This window comes from Chelonoidis abingdonii, chromosome 2 (assembly GCF_003597395.2).
Source record: "Chelonoidis abingdonii isolate Lonesome George chromosome 2, CheloAbing_2.0, whole genome shotgun sequence".
Classification (NCBI taxonomy): domain Eukaryota; kingdom Metazoa; phylum Chordata; order Testudines; family Testudinidae; genus Chelonoidis; species Chelonoidis abingdonii.
This window is the reverse complement of record NC_133770.1, coordinates 80,330,230-80,336,229: the sequence shown is the minus strand read 5'-3', so window position 1 is coordinate 80,336,229 and position 6,000 is coordinate 80,330,230.

Sequence of the window (6,000 nt, the reverse complement as noted above, 5' to 3'; positions counted from 1 at the left end):
TGAAATAATTAGGTGTGGAAGGATAATTGAAATTTAGAACTTATTAAAATTTGATTTAAGGACATTTACTTTGTATATTTTGATATGTGATGCTGACAACTTGTGTTTTAATGGCTATAAAGCTTTCCCTCTTTGAATCAACATCTATCATTAAATAATTATTGTCTAACTCTCCCCTCATGATTTTCTGCAACTGTGAAAATTTAAATAGATAAAATAAAAATTACTTATAATCCAATTTTGTGCAACTGAAAATCTAAATTGATAAAAATTGAAACAAATACTTGAAAATAAATATAGATATCTGTCAAAATTATTTTTAAAAAATCAAATTCTGTCAAGCCTAGAAATAACACTCAGGTTGCTACATCCACACTCACCTCCGTGTGGCACTAAGACTTCTGGAGGCACATCCCATGATTATTAGCACAGCAGTAACCTGATCTGCACTGAATTCTTTCACAGTGCATTATGGGGGAATTAGTTTGGGCACAGGGGGGTGGGAGGGAACAGTGGGAAGGCTTTGGAGGAGTAGCAGCACTTCATAGAACTAGTCTGGATTCACACTGTGGTGTGTTGTATGTTGGCAGCTGATAAATTGTATTAACTCACTGCTTTAGCCCATAGCCCCTGATTGGACAGCCAACTTGAGTTTAAAGCACCACCACACTCAAGTTAAGGATTTGTGTGCATGAATAGGAGATGAGTTAGTGGCACATTTGAGTTATAACTTGAGTTAACTGTGCAATGAAAGCAATCCCTAAGTGGGATACCATAGCAGTTGCAATCTCCTGGAGTACTTCAGTTGTTAGCCACCTCTGCTCCCCTCCCCCTACCCCATGCACTTTAAACAGCAGGGGACTGGCAGCAATACATTTTCAATTATAAGCCCTCAGTGCTGGAACCTGCTCTCACCTGCTGCCTGCCAAAAGCCTGGATTTCTTGACTTTCATGGTATGTTACAAGGCCTATCTGTTCTCCCAGCCTTTTCTTGAAGTGAACTGAAATGTGGGTTGATTGACATAGAGGGAGAGATCTTATTTGGGGTGACTGTGATGTTTGTTGAGTGAGGGGGGAGTGACATGAAGGGGGCAAAGTTTATTTGGGGATGGGCTTGGAAGCTTTTAAATATTAATCTAGTGGCATTTTTGTATCCATTTTATAAATTGTGAATGGCATCTAGTCAGTGGGACTGTGCACAGTTGGTATCTGAAAACCAGGCCACTTATTTAGGAATCTAGATCTTAATTTAGCCATACTTACCTTTAGGCACCCAAATTTGAAAAGTGTGGTGGATTAAGGGATTTTCCCAAGGCAAATCACTGGTAGTCCAGGATTAGAATTTAAGGAGTTCCCCAGCTCCTAGCTTTGAGCATAATTTGGAGAGGTAATGGCTATAGTGCAGTCACCTGGGATTAAAGCCAGTGCAGGTGTTCAATTTAACAGGATGCTCAGTTTGATCACAGGTACATAGTAAGTATTAGAAAGGTTGTATAAGAGGAAATTGAGACAACAGAAATGCACTCAGTGTTAGAGATATTTGGGAACAGAGGGGATAGAAGTCCTTGTGAAATTAAATCACAATACATTCTCAGCACTGGATGGCACTCATTTGACAGTTCTGAGGGACTTTCTGAAGCATTAAAAAAAAATTGTATTTTCTCTCTCTCTCCCAGATTGTGTGTATCTCTCCCCACCACACACACAGTAGTAGCAGAGCTGGAGGGTGACCAATGTTGTTTTCATGTTTGAAAAAGGTGCTCTAGCTGACTCAGAAATTACAGCCCAGTGAGTCCTTTAGAAAACACACACAAATGCAGGCTGTTCACTTGCAGGAGACAGGAAACTGAGATTCTTCTCATTAAATTCCCTACTTGTTCTTAAGGGGAGCAAAGTTTTACTCTCCATGGAAGTGAGGAGAGGGAAGATTAATCACTAAAGCCAGTTGATTTTAAGGGACAAAAACATCAGCCACCTGGATGAAGGCCCTGTGTCTCTGGACTGGCCCCTCTCTGCCTAGTCAGTATGACTTGTACAGGGGCCATTCTGAAACAGGCTCCCTGATGGCCCCTGAAGGGTGCAGAGGGGGAAGGCGGATGTGCTAACTTACCCTCCACAAAAGTTCCATAGACTCAGTGTGGGGGGAAGGCTCTGGCTCTCCAGCCATTGCTCTTTCCCACAAACTGATCCTAAAGCCCACTAAATCCACCATAAAGTCTTGGGGACTTGGATAAATCATGATGAGTAGACAGTTCCTGCAGATTCAGGAGAATTATGTTATGTAGGCAGGACTTGCCATTTATGTGTCCCTTAAGTCAGGATCCACTGAAGCTTATAAAGGTAACTGGAACGTCACTTAGGGAAGTATCGCAGAGAAATATAGAGAAAGTTGGGGTTATTACTGTACTTGCTCATGGATGGATATGTAGCTGAGCAAGAATCAGTGTACAGATGGGGAAATCTTGTACTTTCTTAGTATATTTGGAATCTGGAGTCACTTTATCAGTTATGAGGATCAAGCCAGAAAGAGCTCAAACCAGAATTGGTTTGGCTGGATTTAGATGGTGCAGCTAGGACTATCAGTTGTTCAAATGGTATGCAAGCCAAGCAGAGACTAGATACTTTTCATGATATTATACACTGTATCCGCCACAACCATACGCCTGCTATTTTGGATCTCAAAAATATTATCCCTGTTTAGAGTTAATTTTGAAATATGGTGTAAAATTTTATTATTTAAATCCCAAAAGATGATGCCAACTTTGAGTTCTTGCTGAGGCCTTTGGAAACAGATATTTTGGATTTAACCACTAAATATATTTGGTTGTTATAGCATTGAAGGAAATGATAAAAAGCTATGAGTTGTCTGTCACTTATTTGTAATACAGTGAGTCAGGGGCTTTCTTAAGGGGATCAAGACAGGCAGGTTTGTGGGCATATTATGTTTCATGATGGACTTATTCTCCAGGACAGGATCTCCTAGAAGCTAGAAACTATTATACTAGAACTCAAAGCAGTGAAAGGCAAGCCTGCCTTTTATGTCTACAATCTTATCTCCAGGGATAGATAATATGAAGGGGTAAACATTGCTGGGTCTTTGGAGATAGAGAAGCAAAAAAACAAAAACAAAACCAATCAAAACCAAAAAAATCAGTATGCTTGTAGATGTATAGAGATCAGATTCTCCAGGCTACAGCAATTACCATTCACATGGTTTCAGTGCTTTGACTCTATATACTGTCTTGTTGCTAAAATAAGAATTGGTCCAGTATGGCAGTGTACAAATTAACAATCAGCTGGACTGCTTTACATAGGTGTTGAAGGAGGAGGAAAAGGAGACCTCCCTATATCAGTGGTTGCCTCTAAAATTACAGTTAAATGCCACCAAATCCATAACAAATTACAGTGCACATTCATGTTTACAAAAGCTTTTAACCAGCAGGTAATCTGCCTTTCAGGATGTATTAGAATACAATAATAATTGTCCTGTAACATTGCAGTGTTAGAACACAGGCTTTCCATGACGACATTAATCAAAACAAGCCTCCGCATATATTGGCAAAAGCATACTCCAAGATGTTATGCAGATTCTAGTGAATAGCTCAAGTGCAGTTGCTTCCAGCCCCATCATGCTATTCTCCACCGGTTTGAAGAGGGAACGGAAGGAAACATTCATAGACACAGTTATGATGAGCACGGGGAGACAGCACGAATGGAGGACTAGACAAGTGCTATTGTCCATTCAGTTGGAAATCTATATCTGACATTAACTCTAATATTGTTTGGGTATTAGAATTTGTACTTTAATTCAAAATAAATTATTACATAGTTTCAATTCTAACTCATGGTCTCAAACGAGCATTGGTAATAATGTTTTAATTTATATTTAAGTCAGGACAAAATATAATTTAAGACCAAGTGTGAGTCAAACACATTAAAAAGAAAAAAAAGAGGGGCGGGACACTGGCACAATAGTCTAAAAGAGAATTAGCAGAATGCAGAGAAACATGTTTAGACAAACACAGAAGCATCAATATTTCATTTTAGCTTACAGAACAGAATGAGACCGTGGCCTGAAAATTAGGACAATTTTCATAAGCAAATTTTAATTACCTGCTCATGAAAAAATTAATAGAAAAATGTTTCCAATCCTGTTTTCTACCTGTGAAAGTGGAGGTTCTTAAGCAGCAGCCATCACCTTTAGACTATTACATCCCCTTTTGCAAGATGAAGGTTTTAGTGAACAGTAGATGATTTAACACATTAGGGGGAGGAAATGTTTTTTAACGTAACAAAATGTTGCTGATTCAAAATGTAGGGGCAAGCATGTTCAGCAGAAAAATCCATTAAGCTATTAACTGTGCAGTTAAAGATAGATGAGGTGTATATGAATGATCAGTTAGCTAATACTGGAGTGTGGATCTCACCACTTTTTAGAACTAAATGCAAAACTAAGTTTAACTTTACTTCAATATTTTTTTTTGTACTCAAAATAAAAACCCACCCTTAATCAAAACAAGCAACTTGCTCTGATCTTTGAAGGGTGAGGGGGAGATACAATTTCAATTTCAAAAAAATTGTAGATGTTCAGTTCTGAAGGTGATGATTGTAGCATAAGAAACACTGTAGATAGCTAATTGTTTACAGCAGTTTAACAGCTCTGTTGCTGAAACAGGAAGAAACTGTGCTGTAAGGCTTAGAAGGTTTAGCACGAATGCAGTGGACCTTGTAAGTGTTGAGGAGTTTACAGAATGTATGTGTAACACTGGGACCCTATTAGAGGGAGCATGGAGGGGGCAAAATTCTTTGTTCAAGTTTCTTAGCTGAAAAAGCTAAATAGTGTCAACGTGCAAAGCATGGGTCTAAGCTGAACACGGAAATAGTCCACCTTGGAAATTCTGTCTGATTAGATGACTATTTCTGAATGAAGACGCTGACAAGATCCACTGAGGAAGCTGGTGGAAGCTCTTATTTGAGCAACCAAGTGACCATGTTAGCAAGTGTTAGCTGTTTGGTGAGCCAGTGCACCTTGCAGTATGAATCAGTCAACTAGCTCTACATTAAACAGAACAAGCTCCCCAGTAGTAGAGTCCTCTGGTGGTCCAGTAGACCTAAGCTTGTTCAAATTTTGGGGGAGACAACTGACTTTCAGATATCTGAAGTCTGGTTGACCAGAATTCTGTTAACAGAGGTTTGACTGTAGCACAATGATTTTGTAATTTCTCCTGGTCAAGCCTGTAGTGTGTTTAACCTGTACACAATTGATAGCTCAACATTTTTCCTTTTATTCCTTTGGGTGAAACAAAACAAACAACAACAACAAAATGGATGTCTTCTGCAGAATTAACTCAACCACATTGGACATTTGTATATGTAGTATAAATGTATATAGTATCAGGAAGTGTGCTAGGTCCTTTATAAATATGACAAATCCCTGCTCTGAAGATATTACAATCTAGGGCCATGATCCTGTACTGCAGTGTAAACATTCGTGCCTAAACATAGATTAATGCATATGAGCAGTCCCACTGACTTTACAGCCCATTCCCATAGTCTGATCTGTATGTGTGGACTTTTATGTTCTCAGGGAGTCCCACTCTTGTCAATGCAACTGTGCAAGAGAAAGGGTCCTCATTTTGCAAATCTCTTTGCAGCATCCAAGACCATACAGAGTAAAGCCCCTGTTCTCCAAATACTTAAACATGTGCTTACTTCTTGGCACAAAAGGAAAGCATGTACATAAATATTTGCAGGACAGAGCTAAAAGAGGAGGGGGAATGATCTACAATCTGTTTACCCTGTTTTTCTTTTTCCTATTTTGCTCATTTATTTTATTAGCTTTTGCCTTTTAGCTGTTTGTTTCATACCCTGTTTATGTCATGATTTGACAGTTTCAGCACTTTCCTAATATTTTCATTTATATATTTGTACCCTTTTTGGCTTTGTAGCTCATTTCTAACTCTAATCCTTCCTCTCTTTCATTTTGTTAAATCTCGTCAG